Source organism: Lissotriton helveticus, chromosome 1_2 (assembly GCF_964261635.1).
Source record: "Lissotriton helveticus chromosome 1_2, aLisHel1.1, whole genome shotgun sequence".
Taxonomy (NCBI): Eukaryota; Metazoa; Chordata; class Amphibia; order Caudata; family Salamandridae; genus Lissotriton; species Lissotriton helveticus.
This window is the reverse complement of record NC_136058.1, coordinates 411,566,672-411,585,736: the sequence shown is the minus strand read 5'-3', so window position 1 is coordinate 411,585,736 and position 19,065 is coordinate 411,566,672. Positions and strand designations below refer to the sequence as shown.

Sequence of the window (19,065 nt, the reverse complement as noted above, 5' to 3'; positions counted from 1 at the left end):
TTATGCCAAGCTCCAGTCCTAGCTACACCGAACTACAGTAAGCCTTTTACACTTTTCGTCACAGAACGTGAAGGTACAGCATTATCTGTTCTCACACAAGATCAAGCAGGACAATACAAGCCCTGTGCTTATTTTTCGAGCACATTAGATCCAGTCGCCCAGGCGTTGCCTGCGTGCCTCAAGTCAGTTGCAGCCACAGCACTAGCTATCAGACAAAGTGGTTCCATAGTTTTAGGACACTCCTTGACAGTACACGTTCCACACTCCGTAGAAGTTCTTTTAAATAGAACACAAACTCAGCACTTGACAATTGCACGTTTAACAGGTTATGAATTGACACTGTTCCAGCCACACATAGAAATTAGACGCTGCAACGTCCTGAATCCTGCTACACTGTTACCATCAGTTAATTCAAATCCAGCCACACATGATTGCGTGGAAGTAGTTAACATTACGACAAAGCCAAGACAAGACCTGACAGATATTCCGTTACCAGATCCTGACCTGACACTTTATGTGGATGGTTCATGTATGAGAACTAGTACAGGAGAACTAGTCGCCGCGTATGCAGTGACTACTGACACCGAAGTTATTAAGACACACCGTATTGACACTCTGTCCGCTCAAGCAGCAGAGCTAGTTGCTCTGACACAAGCCTGTATACACGCCAAGAACCTGAAAGTTAATGTTTACACAGATTCACGTTACGCATTTGGAGTCGTACACGACTTCGGAGTGCTCTGGCAGGAGAGAGGTTTCATGACTTCTCATGGAACCAAGATTCAGCATGGTTTCCTTATTCAAGCTCTGTTAGATGCCATACATTTACCGACATCCATTGCTATCATGAAATGCAAAGCACATACGAAAGTTACTGACATTATTTCCCAAGGTAATGATCTAGCAGATCGCACAGCCAAGCATACAGCACAAACTCCAGACATTTCAGTTAACATGACACACACTCCAGATCTGACTACATGTATGACAGTTAAGGACCCTACACAAGATGTCATAGATATCCAGTTACATGCTACTCCCGATGAAATCAAGAAATGGTCTGAACAAGGAGGGGTCCAGACAGATCAAGGATGGTTAACAAAGGGTAGAGCCGCATGGTTTCTCCCCGACTCTATGGTTCAAGTCATTATTAATACCGCACATAGTCCAGCACATTTAGGAGAAAAAGCTATGTTAGACAGTATCCAGAATATTTGGTTCAACAAGCATTTACGAGCTGCAGCTAAGCAGAAAGTCCGTGCCTGTATGATATGTTGTCAGTTTAATCCAGGTAAAAGTGTCCCGGTGGAACAAGGTGGTTTCCAGCCTCCTGACCACCCTTTTGAGGTCCTCCAGATGGATTATATTCAGATGGAGCGATGTCGAGGTTTCAAGTATGTCCTTGTAGTTGTATGCGCTTTGTCCAGATGGACAGAAGCATATCCAGTCCCAGATTACACAGCCGCGACCACTGCCAAGCAGTTGGTTCGTGAATTCTTCCCTCGATATGGACTCCCTAGAGTCGTATATTCTGATAACGGCCAGCCATTCTCATCTGAACTCATGAAGCACGTTTCCCTTTTGTTAGGGTACCAGTGGAAGTTCCATTGTGTACGCCATCCTGAAGCAGCCGGTCTAGTCGAGAGACATAATCAGACTCTGAAAATCCGAATTGCCAAAGTATGCAAAGATAAGGGTGTGGACTGGTTAGTAGCTCTGCCAGTCGCTTTGTTTTATATGCGCATGGTCGCACATTCCAGATCAGGTCTGTCCCCGTATGAGGTCGTTTTCGGCCGCCCCCCTAACATGTGGGGTACTCCTAGACCCCGAAGTATTACTGATGTTTCATGTAATATGCTGACAGATTACCTAGCTTCCTTGATGTCTGCCCTCAACTCATGTCGTTCACAGGTTGCCGCCGCATTTCCAGACAATACCGAGGTGGCACCGCACGAAATCGTTCCAGGTTCCATGGTGATGGTCCGAAACTTTGACAGATCAAGTCCGCTGGAGCCTCGTTGGAAGGAGCCCCGTCAGGTCCTCCTCACCACCCGTACCGCCGTGAAGTTGGAAGGACGCAAAGGATGGATACACCTTTCTCATGTTAAACTTTTTAATGGATTAAAACCGGTTTCCAAGAACATTTCCCAGGATATCAAGACTTGTCAAAACATTGTTCCTAAGGACTGTCCCGCAAAAGACATTGCTACAACCCCTCCCTTGTTAGAGAAAACTCCGCAGCAGGAGTATAAGCAAAAACTACGGTCTAGTAAAATAAGTCAGCCAGTTTGATTGTATAAGTCCTCCCCTAGGTGAAACGGTTAGACTGTTCCTGACATGTATAAAATAGACCCCCATAGTGAGAGAGTCAGTCAAAATTCAATTCAATGTATCATTTTTCTAAGTTTCATATTATTTCTCAGCATTATGATTTCCTGCATCAGTTATGCATTCTTCCTGTATTTTCCAGTTCCTCATGTAAATAAGTCTGCTAATGTTACAGTAGAGCACACGTTTAGTGATCTGCCTCCTCACGAATATTCATACCGCCTCGCTATGCGTAATAACTCATTTATCCGCATGTTACATTATTCACACCAGACCAGCAATGCTACTAATTGTTGGGTGTGTGGTCGACTCCCCCCTTTCCAGACGTCAAAGGGAGTTCTGCCACTCTTTCCGTATCCTTTTTCACATAATGGTTCGTGTGGAGCATGGTCCACGTTAACGTCATCCTCAACAGATATGTCTTTTCTTAACAGCACATGTTTCCGTCAAAGGCGAATTATGTGTTCGTAATTATGGTTCTGTACACGTAGGACATAGTGATTGTACTACTATTGTCAAGTATAGTGACAGTGGGAAATCTATTTTCAAAGCTTCACGTCATTCTTATTTTGTTTGTGGTCAAACCGCATATGTTCGTCTGCCCCTCGATTGGGAGGGAACCTGTTACATTGCCTTCCTACTGCCACCTGTTTTCCTAGCCCCACCTGACTACCATAGGAATTCCTTCCTAGTACATACCAGACACAAGAGAAATCTCCCGATTGTCGATTATACTGAAACTGCTGCAGAACAATTCATTGATATTGATAAAGGTGTGTTCCCTTATTTAGGTACAGTTGTAAACAGTAAGCTAATCCGTAGGTTAACAAGAACCCTTGAAGCAGTAGTAGATGAGACTGCCTCCGCCCTGGGTAATTTAACTGAAGAGCAATCCTTTATGAGAATTGTTGTGCTCCAGAATCGTCTCGTCCTTGACGTCATACTGGCCGATAGGGGCGGGGCCTGTAGAGTCCTCGGATCTAGTTGCTGCATTTTCATTCCAAATAACGCGCTGTCTGTTTATTCAGCTATAACCAGACTCCATAAAATTGCCCATCTGTTACACCAAGATCCAGGCACCTGGACATGGTCCGGTTGGTTCTGGAATATAATTTCCGCCTGGGGATGGAAAGTCCTGTCCTTTCTAGGTATAGCAGTAGCGATCATATTCAGCTGCTGCCTCTGTATACAATGTGGCCCTGCGATTTGCGGCATTTGTGCTACCTCTTGTATTCCTAGTCCCAAGCCCCGTTCTAAATCCCGTTCCAAGACAATTCGAGACGAGCAAATGGTACTGTATGAAATGATAGACGGTATCATGAAAATTGATGTTTCCTGATGGAAACGTAGTGACAAGGAGGGAATGTGGAAAAGTAAATTTTGCCATGTTCTGTGTCCCTACGTGTTATCCATCATATGTTATGTGTGCATGACCAATATGCATATGTTATTCCCCATGTCCGATTCAAGACGCAATTATAGTTGTGTCCACCTCTAGTATGCCAGTTTCCAGTCCTCGTGAATACTACGAATATCAGGCCTATGTAAAGTTATGTTGCCACGTTTCTTAGTGTGCACGTTATTTCATTATAAAGTCCCCGTTTCTAGGCCTCAAAAGGGCCCGGACATCAGATTCAGCTCCTGTCTCCTGAAGCCTCACTGAGGAGGGATACAGCCCCCACCTGTATCCTCGACCTTTCGCTTACTTCCTGCCTCGCAGTGCCCAGTGTAGCTTGGCTCTGCCTCTGAGTCTGCCAAAAGTATGTTATAGTTCCAGTTATCAGTTTAGTCCTCCTTCTCTGCATTCCTAAGCTACTGAATCGCATCAATAGTTTCCGTCATTGTCTAGCCTATGCGGCTCCATGTTAAGAGAAATACTGTATTTAATGGTCATTTAATATTCTTCATCACGCACTACATGTAGAATAAATGCACGGTCCAGTCTTAGAGTCAATTAGCTTTTCCCCTCATGACTTCTAGTTTATATCAACATGTTCCCTAAACATCAGATACTAGATACTGTTTAGGTACATGTCGCTCCGACCCTCCAGACTTTAGTCTCTGCTCCTAGCACAGAGTTCATAGCCCCCAGCTTCTCCTAGTGATACGTCATTGCCAGTTTGCGCGCACCACTAGGTTAGAGGTCCCGGCTCCTTAGGTAGCCCCCTCCTATGTTTCCGCCCCATTCATGACATATTCTGTTACGTTTGCCTCACATGTCTATGTAAACGCCCAGTTACACCTACTTTTACTCTTATCTTTCGCGACTGCTACGCGTCACGCCTTCTGCTCCACCCACTGCTACGCCTACTGCAATGTAATGCTATGTGTTTGCGCTATGTATATATGCTCGTGTATTGTTATTGAAAGTTAGCGCGCTCATCCCAGACCCAGCCCCGGCAGCTGCCGGGCCACGCTAGCCCTGTCATCCTATTCCTATGCAGGTTGTCCTGTTCCTGTCCCTATGCTGTAATAAACCTGCAAAAACTCCTACTACCTCGAATCTTGACTCTTATTTATTGAGCTATCTGTTATGATATATGTCTAGTCAAAAATAGGGTATTATTTATTTATTTACCACATAATAATGGGCTTATGTTTATTAGGTTTTATTATTCAATAAAATGTTTCAAACACAACAAATGGTAGTTGATATGTATTTGCAACTGCAGCATTTTTATAGTATGGGTCAGTTTCAAAGGGGCCAAAAATATGGTCTGTGAGATGACGGAGGACCACATTGGCATCAGCAGGGAGAGGTTTGGGCAGGTGACTAGGGGTATATGTAAGGTTGGAAGTAGGGGAAACAAAGCATGGACATTATGTTGACTGTGACTCCTGGAGTTATTGTGAGGGATACCATGCTACCCTGTAAATGAATCCCCTGGTGATTATTATAAACAAACTTTATTCGGTTTTATAAAAGAAAAATATCTTCCAAGTTACAGATTGACAAATATATATCCAAGTTAATCAGAACACAAGATATAAATTCATGAATTACAGCAGTAGTACTTGCGTCTTTGAGATCTCAATGAATGCCGTCATCAGAATGTGACAGTACATGGGCCGTTACTGGTTCAAGCAAAGTATCAACATCCGTTGGCATGACTGATGGGAGTGTGTTGTTCTATTGTAACATAGCTAGGATACACAAAGAATTATGGCTCAAGGATGACCCTCCCCCCCCCTTTAATGGAGTGTTAATTGTTTCAAAGCAAGTAGAATATAGGTTGTCCAGTGTAAAAGCAAAAGTTGAGAACAAAAGCAGTTCACTTGAAAATAAGAGGGAGGCAACTGTTGTGAAAGAGAAGAAGGAAATAAATAAAACAAATGACCAGAGCTTCAAAGGGCAGTGCTTCAGGTGTGGTATAACAGGCCATTTGGCTAACTGGAGAGAATGCCCAGAATGGAAGGCTGTGTCTGAGGGTTGTGTCAGGAAGGGGCATTTTGTTCCATGTTGAAGGTACCAGAAAAACGAGAAAAGGTATAAAAGCCCCAACGTATCTGAAATATGTGATTAAATAGTCTTGCAAATGAATGAGTCAGGTGAAGGTAGTCCCAAGGATATTGTAGATTCAATGTTTGATTCTTGCTCCAGACTAACCATTATTTCTGACCAGTATTCAGATACAAGTTCAAAGATAGAGCCCACGGAGCAAACGCTCCGCAACCGCTCCGTGGGCTTGAGCAAGAGGACGCCGTATTGTTCGTGTCGTGTTTTGAACCTTCGGTGACATGATAATTACGAGCATGGATACATGCAGCGTGTAGCCTGACACGAAGCGGACGTCCATTACACCCATCGAATTGGAAGCGATTAAAAATTCGAACACTACAAGTTTGAAATCCACTGTGCAGACATCGTTCCTACACAGTTTTGGGTTATTAAATTGGATCACACACCCGGCCCTTTGGAGGATCAATTACTCCCGTTTTCACCATTCATTCAAAGGTAATTAATTTACCATTGGAATTAAGAGCCATTTCCAATAAGGTTGAATCATCACTGGGGCAGGTGCTGCTCCTCCGGTTGCCCCAATTTTAGTCCTGAAGAAGACTCGCACGGCCAAGGTTAAAACCGCCTCCATGGCCTTAAGACGAGTCGAAACGTCGACACTTTAGCTTGTCCTGGATGGTGGCCTATATCTTTAGTGCAAACAACAGCGTGGAAGCAGTGTCTCCACCATTTGATGAACTTTGTGCAGTTTCCTTTACACACCAGGATCTTGATAAAAAAATTGTTGGTCAAATCTGTATATTGTATATAGCATTGTGAAATATTGTAAATTTTGTATTTTCTTATGTCTTTCTCTTTACTTGTCTTTCAAATCACACTATATTTCTATTTCTTTGCACACTCTCTTTGGGCAACCTTAACTGCTCTAAGAATGAGACAGCCAGAAATGCAATGAATTAAATTGCCCCAGAATAATTGTTTTTGAGTCATTGTTGTTGCTAAATGCTTGTTGTGTTTGTTGATATACTTAGACATTGAGTGTACCGTGGGTAATATGGTATATGTGCCCATCTAATGAGTTAAATTTTGAATTGATAATTGATTGAATCAATTTTGAAAAAGGAATAGTCCTTGACCATTTTAGGATGGCCAGTCCAGAAAATATTTGGTGTCGTTCTTGACCCTAATGCCTCACTACAAATCCAAGTTCAAGCGATCAAGGACAACTGTTTTGTACACGTGTCCAGAAGTATTTAGCAGAAAATTAGGATGCCTCAAATCATACATCCACAACAGTAAGTTAAAACCTAATGCAACCCCTGTTGTTTCCAAGGTCTGTAGACTGCCTGTGAACATAAAATGATGTGGTGAAACCCGAATTGGAGAGATTATGTGAACAGAATGTCATTGAGCCAGTCGAAGCCACAGAGTGCTTAGCTCCCATTCTGGGAGCACGAAAGCTGACAGCAAGGTGAGATTGTGCGTATATTTAAAGGCGCTGAACAAGGAAGTAGTGTTAGAAAGATTTCCCCTTCCCACGATTTATGAAATGTTCACAGCCTTAATGGGAGCAAACGGTTTTCAACCCTCGATTTGGCATCACCCTATTACCAAATAAGGTTGCATCCTGAGTCACAACACCTCACTGCCTTAATCACACCCATGGGCGCTTACAGGTTCAAACCTATGCCTTTTGGGCTGGTATGTGCAGCATCAGTGTTCCAGAGAGCAATGCCATCAATGCTCAAAGACATTACATAAGTATCTATTACGAGGAAGATGTATAAGTATGTGGGACAACCAAAACAGAACACAATGAGAGGACTGTGAAAATACTAGAGACATTTGAAAGTTTTAGACTCACAGTAAAAGCAGCCAAGTTGAAATTTGCATGTGAATAAATACCTCATGTGGGGCACAAGATCTCCAGGAAAGGCACTGAACCAAAAGATGACCTGGATGAACTCTAGCATAAACCTAGCCGTTCGAACCAACAAAGATGAACTACGGCCATTCCTTGGCATGGTAGAGTTTTACAATAAATTCCTAAGAAATTTCACAAACAGAACATTCCAAATGAGGTAGCTAATTAAATTAACTCACCTTGCCCAACAATAACCAAATCCACTCTGTCTCTCATGTTTACAGTGTTTCTTTATTATGGATTTCAGTGGCGTTTCTCAGGGTTTTCCAAAACTATGTTTTTCCAGTATTTACAAAACATGTTTTTGTAGTGATTGCTATAAAGTACGTATTTGATTTAAAGGAAAAATAATGCAGGGTATGTAGAGTCTTTCCATTTTGCTGTGTATGCAATGGATCTCTGTAAGACCCTTAAGGATAGAAAGTCTGTGTATTGCACGGTTACTCACAGGCACATCTCATTACCCCTCACACGCACTCAGGGCCTGATTGCGATCTTGCCAGATGGGTTACTCCGTCACAAACAAGAAGGATATCCTGTTCGCCAAATTACAATTCCATTATATCCCATGGAATTGTAATTTGGCGGACTGGATATCTGTCACGGTTGTGACGGAGTAACCTTGTCTGCCAATTTAGTAATAAGGCCCTTAGTCTGGTTTATAGGACTGGTTGTGGATTAAGAAAGAAAGAGTGCTATATTCAAATGTTTTGATAAACAACTTCATGGACACAGTTAAGGGGCCACTCACCTAATCCTTACTATTATGACACTTCAGGAGTGGAACGTTGGCAGAGAACTGCACGGTACCACCTGCAGGCAGGCAGGGGTACTGCTGAAGATTTTCCAGATCTACTCTGATGCTAGGGAATATTCAAAAGGTCAGAAACCTGCAGCTAAAAGTGTCAGAATTTCAACCTTTGAGGGTTCACTAATAGATTCTCAGAAATTTCAACCTTCAGAGGCGTGGCCAAGATGGTGGCGGAGTAGGAAGTGCTTTCCTGTCCCTCCGGCACCGCTTGACAATTAGCCTTCAATATCACCCTCCATGGTGCCCATCCACGCCGGCCGCGGAGCGCTGCTGTACCTGTGTGCTGTCCTGAATCCAGCGGTGCCTATATTTTCGGGCTGCAAGGTGGGGGGTTGCTGTTTTGGGCGGTCCGGCCCTGACACTGCCTGCATCCATCGTGGTGGATGGAGTGGGGACCGGCTTACTGCGGTGCGACGCCCTGCCTGCTAAGTGTGGCCGCTCCCATATAGGTGTTGCTCTGCCCGGTGCCGTGCTCGTGCAACGGAGGAGGCGGATGGACGACACTGAGCCTAGCGGCATGGCGGCCATTGTACCGGGCTTCGGGCTGCCCACGAGTGCCGGACCTGTGGAGGAGCTCGGACCGGGGCGGCGAGGAGCTGCTCGGGCACCCACTTGCCGCCGCGGCGGCGGTCGAGACCCCCGCTGGGCTGGTGTGCGCTCCTGTGCCGAGGTGGAGCACTGAGGTATTGCCTGGGCCCAGCTGGCTGCTGAGGAGCGAGGTGAGGAGTGGAGGGGCGGTTGACCTGGGGCCCGGAACTCGGTCCGCGAGCCGGTGGACGGTGGGAGGCCCCCACGGGTGGCATCGGCGGTGGGTCTCGTCGCCTGAATTGTGTGTGGAGTGTTTTGTGGCCCCCCGGTCTCTGCTGCTCTTCTGCCCGTAGGTGTGGCGGTCCTGCAGGGGGGCGTGGGTGTCCCTCGGGTAGCAGCCTCATTGAACTGTGTGGCTGCGGACCTTGCTGGCTGGCTGTGGCCCGCTGCTTTTAAAGTCTTTGAGGAGCCTTTTATCGGCCCGTATATCGGCGGGCGGCACTTTGGCGGTCCGCTTCTCCCCCGCTATATTGGGTGCTCCCTGGGGCCAGTGACTATGAGAGTGCTGCCTGCTTGAGGCCTTGTGCGCTTTGGGACATAGGCGGGCCTTACATCGGCCCGTATATCGGCGGGCGGCACCTTGGAGATCAGCTCTCCCCCGCTTTATTGGGAGCTCCCTGAGGCCTGTGATTGCGAGTGTGCGTCGCTGGTGTTGTGGGTAAGACGGAGAGGGGAGAGTATGGGAAGGCCCTCAGAGTGGCCTGAGAGGAGGTCTGTGGCTGTGGAGGAGGAGAGTCCTGGCATATCCCTGCCTTGGTATTTGTAGTTGCCCGACTGTGCTGCAGCCTCTATGGGGTCCGTGGGACCGGGGGTCGAACTGAGACTCAGAGTGAAGTGCTCCCCCGCCTCGATCGACTGATTGCTGCAGCGAGGTGCTCATAGGTGCATTGAGCGGAGTGTTGGAACTGACGGCTAGGAGGAGGGGTCGTGGACAGAGGGTGGACTGCGCTAGCACTTGCGCTGTGGGGTCGGTGGTCCTGGGGGCCTCCTGGTGCTGCTCCTCAGCGATGCTGCTGTGGTTAGTGGATTCCGGGACGGTGGGAGGCGCACCATCGGCGTGAATACGTTGGTGCGCTGTTCCAGCAGATTCTTGATGAAGGGGATGAGCAGGACATTCAGCTGGATCGTGTCCATCGCGTTGGCTTGCCGAGGTGTGCCAAGGCCCCACCACCAGACATCCTGGTGTGTGTGCATGACTTTCAGATTAAAGAACAAATTCTTCGCAAAGCTCGAGATCTTAATCCTGTGCAGTTTTGGGGCCATCAACCTGCACTCTTTCAAGACCTGGCGGCCTATACTCTTGTCAAGCGCAGAAGCTTCAAGCCTATCACTGCTTATCTGCGGGAGCAGGGCATCACCTATTCGTGGGGACACCCATTACAAATTATTTTTAAATGCAAGGGCAAACTTCTGCAGATCCGCTTGCTAGATGCAGCCTTCAAGGGGCTGGGACTAGAGCGGCCCGCACCTCGGGCCGAGTCCGCTGGATCACTTCCTCTGCAGTGCAGACGCTCCACCGAATGGCAGCGAGTTGGGAGATCACCTCCGCCGGTGAAGCCCGACCTCTCTGTGAACCTCTTGGAGAGGGAAGCAGCTGTTTCTTCTGTGGCGCTGGTGACTGATAACAGGGGGGTTCCTTGAGGGACGCAAGCCTGGTGTGTAGTAGAGAGTGTGTAGCAGAGAGTGGTAGAGTGAGTAGTAGAGAGTCAGTAGTACAGTAGTAGAGAGTGTGTAGTAGTGTGTATTAGAGAGTGTGTAGTAGAGAGTGAGTAGTAGCGAGTGTGTAGTGGAAAGTGTGTAGTAGAGAGTGTGTAGTAGAGAGTGGTAGAGTGAGTAGTAGAGAGTGAGTAGGAGAGTAGTAGAGAGTGTGTAGTGGAGAGTGTGTAGTAGAGAGTGGTAGAGTGTGTAGTAGAGAGTGAGTAGTAGAGTAGTAGAGAGTGTGTAGTAGAGAGTGTTTAGTAGAGAGTGGTAGAGTGAGTAGTAGAGAGTGAGTAGTAGAGTAGTAGAGAGTGTGTAGTAGAGAGTGTGTAGTAGAGAGTGAGTAGTAGAGTAGTAGAGAGTGTGTTGTAGCGAGTGTGTAGTAGAGAGTGGTAGAGTGAGTAGTAGAAAGTGAGTAGGAGAGTAGTAGAGACTGTGTAGTAGATAGTGTGTAGTAGATAGTGAGTAGTAGAGAGTGAGTAGGAGAGTAGTAGAGAGTGTGTAGTAGAGAGTGTGTAGTAGAGAGTGAGTAGTAGAGAGTGGTTAGTAGCGAGTGTGTAGTAGAGAGTGGTAGAGTGAGTAGTAGAGAGTGTGTAGTAGAGAGTGGTAGAGTGAGTAGTAGAGAGTGGTAGAGTGAGTAGAAGAGAGTGTGTAGTAGAGAGTGTGTAGTAGAGAGTGAGTAGTAGAGAGCGAGTAGGAGAGTAGTAGAGTGAGTAGTAGAGAGTGGGTAGTAGAGAGTGTGTAGTAGCGAGTGAGTAGTAGAGTAGTAGAGAGTGTGTAGTAGAGAGTGTGTAGTAGAGAGTGGTAGAGTGAGTAGTAGAGAGTGAGTAGGAGAGTAGTAGAGAGTGTGTAGTAGAGAGTGTTTAGTAGAGAGTGGTAGAGTAAGTAGTAGAGAGTGAGTAGTAGAATAGTAGAGAGTGTGTAGTAGAGAGTGTGTAGTAGAGAGTGAGTAGTAGAGAGTGTGCAGTAGAGAGTGTAGTATAGAGTAAGTAGTAGAGTAGTAGAGAGTGTGTAGTAGAGAGTGAGTAGGGCGGAGACCCTTCACCTGCTGTGAAGGAGGTACACCTTAACCTCTGTTGCGGGATGACGTCACTTTCAAAGTGGCCACTGGAAAGAGTGGAGGTGCTCTGCTAAAGTGTTATGATGGCTAGCACTGGCCACATAATAGCGCTTTGTTTTTATTATTGTTAGCCATCTCTAAAAACAATTAAGAAAGCCACACAGCTCGCGCAGAGCTATTCGGCTCTGTTAATGTGTTTCACAGCAGCGCGGGCTGCTATGCAGCATGGCTTCAAGTAAATAAAGATAAAGCGATACGGCGTGGTCACCGCTGGCCGCGCAATATCGCTTTGTTTTTATTTACTTTGAGCCATGTTGCGCAGCAGACAGGGCTGCTGTGCAACATCTTTAAAACATGGATAACGCCAATATGTCTCAAATAGGCGAAACCGAGTGGCTTTGCCAGTAAGTATTTTGATTTCTGTAGCACTTCACACCTCCGACGCGGCATCGACATGCATGAGCGGATGGATAGCACGCGTCACACCTCCGACGTGGCATCGACATGCATGAGCGGACGGATGGCACGCTTCACACCTCTGATGTGGCATCGCCATGCATGAGCGGATGGATAGCACGCGTCACACCTCCGACGTTTCATCGATATGCATGAGCGGACGGATGGCACGCTTCACACCTCCGATGTGGCATCGCCATGCATGAGCGGATGGATAGCACGCTTCACACCTCCGATGTGGCATCGACATGCATGAGCGGATGGATAGCACGCGTCACACCTCCGACGTGGCATCGACATGCATGAGCGGATGGATAGCACGCGTCACACCTCCGACGTGTCATCGATATGCATGAGCGGACGGATGGCACGCTTCACACCTCCGATGTGGCATCGCCATGCATGAGCGGATGGATAGCACGCGTCACACCTCCGACGTGGCATCGACATGCATGAGCGGATGGATAGCACGCGTCACACCTCCGACGTGGCATCGACATGCATGAGCGGATGGATAGCACGCGTCACACCTTCGACGTGGCATCGACATGCATGAGCGGGCGGATGGCATGCTTCACACCTCTGAAGTGGCATCGCCATGCATGAGCGGATGGATAGCACGCTTCACACCTCCGATGTGGCATCGCCATGCATGAGCGGATGGATAGCACGCATCACACCTCCGACGTGGCATCGACATGCATGAGCGGATGGATAGCACGCGTCACACCTCCGACGTGGCATCGACATGCATGAGCGGATGGATAGCACGCGTCACACCTCCGACGTGGCATCGACATGCATGAGCGGACGAATGGCACGCTTCACACCTCCGATGTGGCAACGCCATGCATGAGCGGATGGATAGCACGCGTCACACCTCCGACGTGGCATCGACATGCATGAGCGGGCGGATGGCACGCTTCACACCTCCGATGTGGCATCGCCATGCATGAGCGGATGGATAGCACACGTCACACCTCCGATGTGGCATCGCCATGCATGAGCGGATGGATAGCACGCTTCACACCTCCGATGTGGCATCGCCATGCATGAGCGGATGGATAGCACGCGTCACACCTCCGATGTGGCATCGCCATGCATGAGCGGATGGATAGCACGCTTCACACCTCCGATGTGGCATCGCCATGCATGAGCGGATGGATAGCACGCTTGCCCGGCCTACTGGAATACGACCTTGTGGGCACTGAAGACCCTTAATGCTCTTGGTGAGCCAAGTGCCTGCTATATAAAACTGCAAATAAAAAAAAATAGTACTTCACAGATATTTTAAAAGCTCATTTCTAGGGTATTTTCAAGAAAGGACCCATTGATATTGGAGTGAGAAACTGTGCGCCTCTCTCTAACAAACAGTCACAATTCTACAAAAAATGCAATTGAATCTGCCTTTTTTCTGTCAATTACATTATCCCGTACCCCAATCCCACCCCCTTCCCAGCAGTGAAAGTAGAAGGCTAGCTACCTGCCAGTTCAGAATCCGTGTGACGAGAATGGCCACGCCCTCTCATGACACTGACAGCTGAATTTTGAAAGTGCTTCATCCAAGCCGGGCCCAATTATACTTTCTTGTTTCTGCCTTCATCTATTGATGCTACAATATGTTTACAATTTGTAAAGCATTTTAGCTACCGATCAGAGCTACATCTAAGCCCCATAAAACTCATACATACACCAATAAAAAAACGAGGGGGTGGGGGGGAGATTGGGCCAATCAAATGCCCCTACGCATTTGTCATGTTATGTAGAATATATGTATATCAAAGTGGTAAAAACGCCTCTTTTTTTGCCCATGACCCCCCCCAAAAAAAGAGGACTGTGGTGTTCATCCATGAAAAAAGGGTTGCGACGTGGCTCCATGTCAGCAACATGTGCAGATATGTGAACGGAAGACTACATGTCCCAGAATGCATCAGTTTAAAAACAAACGCCAATGATGGCTGCATGGTTCCACCAGGTACTTGACAACTACAATGAGAAGACAGTGTGGCACTCAAACAAAGATCGGGTAGACATTTAAATGCAGAAATGAAAAGAAGGTGGGTTGAAAAAACAGCTTTTCTTTCCAACATATATTTGCATTTAAAGTATAGTAAATGGATCTAATAGGCTAGGCATATACCTATGGACGACCGACCAAAGGCTGCTACCCATCCACCATATGAAGGATGTGCACCTCGAGAGCGGACCCCGTCCACAATATGGCTCCTCCATCTGACCCCTACCACAGCATCTCAGATTGCAGCCTGGCAGCATGAAGGTTATGCAAACACCATGCAAATCTTACCTTACCTTTTTGTTTATACAGCCCACAATCACAGAGGGCTCTCAGCGCTGAGCAAACAATCACAGCATGAAACGATGCCAAGGTTTCGATTTCTTTCAGAAACTTGATCCGCGTGGGAGGCCAGTCCGCACTTAGACAGCGGCCACTGAGGAGGCCTGACACCTATTCTCGCCAAGCAGACTTTTAAAAAAAAAATCTTTTTATTAAAAGAACAGGCTCCACAATAGTATGGGGGCGTACAGAAACCAAGGTCATACATAATACAGTTTTGAACGTTTCGATCTGCTTACCAATACAAAGATTCAGACACATCATGAGCAAGTTTTGGAGACAGACTGGGTGTCCATTAATTCCCCCCTATACATTCTCCATGCTGCCCATATTTTCTCCCACTTCTTGGGACACCCTCTACTTTTATAAATAACTTTCTCAGCCCTCTGGCACCAATCTAGGTCATTTTCCCAGTCTTCCACTGTTGGTACCACATTACTATCCCATAGCCTCGCTATATCCTCTTGGCCACCATACTCGCTAACGCCAGCCAGATCTTCTCCCACTTAGGCCATGTAATGTCAGACGTAACACCTAGGATGTGCCATCGGGCCTCCAGTGGGACCTCAGAGCCAACCACTTCCGACATTAAGCTCGCCAGTCTGGACCAATATCCCCCGAATCCCAGTGCAGTCCCACAAGATATGGAAGAACCACATCCCCTCAGACAGAACTCCGAGTCAATATATCCTATTCGGTATTGTGTTGTGCGCGGGGTGTAGGAGCGGTGTAAGATGCACAGCTGGACAAGCCGAAAGCGGGCACGGATTGCCACTTCCCGGGGACTCTGTAGGGCCTCCCTCCAATCGTCTTCCTCCAACAACCCAACCTCAGACTCCTATTTTTCACGCAGAGGCCCCAGTGGATCGCTGATGTTATTGATTAGCTTTTTATACATAAGGGAGATGGCCTTCTCAATCATGGGATCGAGCAATAACCTATCTTCTAGCGGGGTAGTTGTTCCCCGTGGTGCAGATGATAGTATATGGCATGTCGGAGCTGCTGGTAATGGAGAAACTCCCCCTTTCCCATTTGGAATTCTGCCTGCAGGGCAGTGAACTCAGGCATGTCCCCTCTTTTCCAGATATCACCTAACACATCAATACCAATAAGGCTCCATTTGGCGAAGGCCCTTCAACTTGGCTACCTCAGGAAGATAATTCCCAGACCATAGTGGGGTTTATGCCGTTAGCTTCGCTTCCCACCCCAGCAGTTTAGTCGCCCATTTCCACATCTTCAAAACTGCGGCAGTTTGAGGTGGCAAGGGCGGACCACGTCTACCTCTGCGGTAAAGAGCGGCCAAGTAGGTATCTCCCCCAAAGACCATGCGTTCCACCCTGTAAGCCAGCTCATCCAACGGCACGAACACCCACCCATTGATGTTGACTAATTGTGCCGCCCAGTAGTAGAGCCTAATGTCTTGAACAGCGAGCCCCCCTCTTTTATGCCCCCCGCTGGAGTTTCTTCAGTGCAATTCTAGGGCACCCCCCTCCCCAAAGAAGTGTGCGCTGCTCCGACTCAATCGCCCGGAAGATCTTCTCCGGAACTGGAAAGGGAGCACTTTGCAAAACATAGAGCAAGCGAGGAAGGGCCATCATTTTGAAGAGGACGGCACGTCCCATCAGGGAGATCGAGAGGGTACTCCGATGCTCGACGCCCCCTCTTAACCGCTCCAATTGCGCGTATATATTCAGACGAAGAAAATCCGCCTCCGAGTTCGTGATCCAAATACCTAGATAGCGGAAAGTCTCCTTCCACACCAGCCCTCGACAGTCCTCTGATAAGTTAGGCGTATGTCCTGCCATCAGATGACCCAGGGACTTGTCTCAATTAATGCGGTAGCCGGAGTACTTGCCAAATTTGCGCAGGATCTGCATGAGTCTGTGGATTGAGTCAGCCGGACTCTGTACGTAGAGTAGAACATCGTCAGTGTATAAGGATATACGCTCTTCCCAGCCAAGCCCTAGGTCTATACCCCGCACCGCAGGATCTGTTTGTACCCAGGCCGCCAATCGCTCCAGGGCCAAGGCGAACAACGTCGGGGAGAGCGGACAGCCCTGTCTCGTGCCCTGCCCCAATTGAAACTCCCTAGAGAGGGCTCCGTTGACACGAACCCTTGCAAGCGGCGCGGTGTACGGCAACCTCACCCATGCTCTAAAGTTATCACCAAATTCCAGTCTGGCCAAGACCGCATATATATATTGCCATTCAATACTGTCAAAGGCCATATGGGCATCCAGTGACAATAGGGCCGCTGGGACGTTCGTGCGGTCGTACACCGCTTGGAGCACCCCAAACAAGCGACGTAAATTAAGCAAAGTGTTTCTGTGCGGCATAAAGCCCGATTGATACGGATGGATCAGGGATTGAATGACCGCCTCCAGTCTAGTGGCTAGGATTTTGCCTAGGACCTTGGTTTCGTAATTAAGGAGTGAGATGGGCCTGTAGGAACTGCATAACTCCTGTGGCCTGCCGGGCTAGTGTATCACCACAATCGTTGCAGATCTAAGATCCTTCGGGAGTAGCCCGTCCTGTTTGGCCTCATTAAACATTTTTAGCATGTGGGGTGCTACCCTCCCCACCACACACCCGAACGCTTCAGCTGGAAACCCTTTGGGGCCCGGTGCTTTCCCTGTTTGCAAATCTCCCATAGCAGCCTCTACCTCCTCCACAGTAATGTCAGAATCTAGGGTATCCCTATCATCAGGGTCCAGTGTGGGCAGTTGGATGTCCTGCAAGAATTCCTCACACTCCCTTTCCCGCCTCTCTGTGTGCGTCTGATAAATAGCCTCGTAGTATTGCGCAAATGCCTCTGCTATGCCTATCCCTGTATCTCGTGTAGACCCGTTTAGTGTTCGTATCCCACACACCCAGTTCCAGTCCCTGTTGCGCTTCTCGAGCCAGGCTATCATTTTATTAGCTTTTTCCCCCAAATCATAGATGCTCCTCTGCGTGGCAATAGCGCGCAACTTCGCTTGGTCAGTCATGATGTCCCTCAGTTCCTTTTCCTAAAGTCGCAGCTGATGACATCTTCAGTTCCTCCTCTTGCGTCTCAGGCCTGGCACTCTCTAAAGCGTGGAACTCTGTTTCCAAACTATCAATTTGCGCATGTTTTTCCTTCTGGCGTCTACACATCTCCGCCTGCACAAAGTCCCTGGCGATGGTCTTATAGGCCTCCCAAAGAATACAGTGAGATCTAACGGAGCCCACATTATCAGTAAAATACTGTTCCACCCGCTCCCGGAATTTATCTTGAAACTCCTGGTCCTTAAACAAGAACACATCCAGCCTGGGGGGAGTAGACCAATCTCTCACGGGACCCCGTAACTGCTCCTCTACCGTAGAGTGATCAGATATGCCTCGGGCCTTATGACAACTATTGTGGAAGCGCTCGCCAAGCAGACTTAGCTGGTACACACTATTCCATACAAAATAAATGCATGTATATCTCTGTTTCCATACACACAATGTGTGTGCGATCTAAAGGACTTGCTCTTTCTTCCTCTGGCACCAATCTAAGAGATCGTCAGAGCACTAAATCCCGCTTCCGACATAATAAGCACAACATGTACACAAATAATAACGCTAAACAGACTCTCCTCAAAGTGCTGGCTTCAAATTTAGATTTTCAGTTATGTACATAAGCAAAAAAGATTACACACAAAAACACAATCAGTAGTTCCTGAGGTGTGTTGAGCACAAGACTAACAACAAGCACTCGTCAGACAGAGACTTTTCTCTTTTTGAGACGGCCCACTTGGACGGGCTCGTCTGACTTCCTTTTGGTGTAAAAGGTTCTTATCTTTATGGGGCCAACAAGGCCTATAAAGATAAGAAAAAGCAAAATGCCTCAAGAAAAACTAAAAAGGTGAGATAAATGTACTTTAGTGCAGGAATGTGGTGCGATGCACTACAATCTGGTACACTAAACCCTGATGTGTGGCAATTGGCACAGCTGTTACCTGAAAATGCCTCCTCCCTGGGTGGAACATCATGAAAACTCTTGCACTAAATTCAAAACGAAAGTGAAAAACAGAATAAACAAAGAACAGCTTTCACCTAGTTTAAATACAGAAAGGCAGACTCCCTGATCCCTAGAATGATAAGTGGAAGAAGCCATCAGCACCCACTCCCTATAAATACAACAGCTTAGGAAAAAAGAAAGACCAGTAACATTAAATACAGAAGCTGTTTCCATCAAGATTAAATAAAAGCACCTAAAAGTGATTGAATTCAGCAAACTCCTCCTTTACTCAAGCATGTCCCTAAATTGCAGATTTGTAAAGTGCGACTCATCACCCCTAAGGGTATCCAGGCGCTGGGGGCCGTTGGGGAGATTAAGTGAGCTGTTGCCCAGAGTCGCATGATGCTGAGCTGCGGCCAA

General features: G+C 47.5%; 1 protein-coding gene across 1 annotated transcript in view; it reads left to right on the top strand.

Moving 5' to 3' along the window:
• The window catches only part of LOC144806772 (uncharacterized), a 155,157-nt gene that overhangs the window by 48,617 nt on the left and 87,475 nt on the right, over positions 1 to 19,065 (top strand). The window lies entirely within an intron of this gene.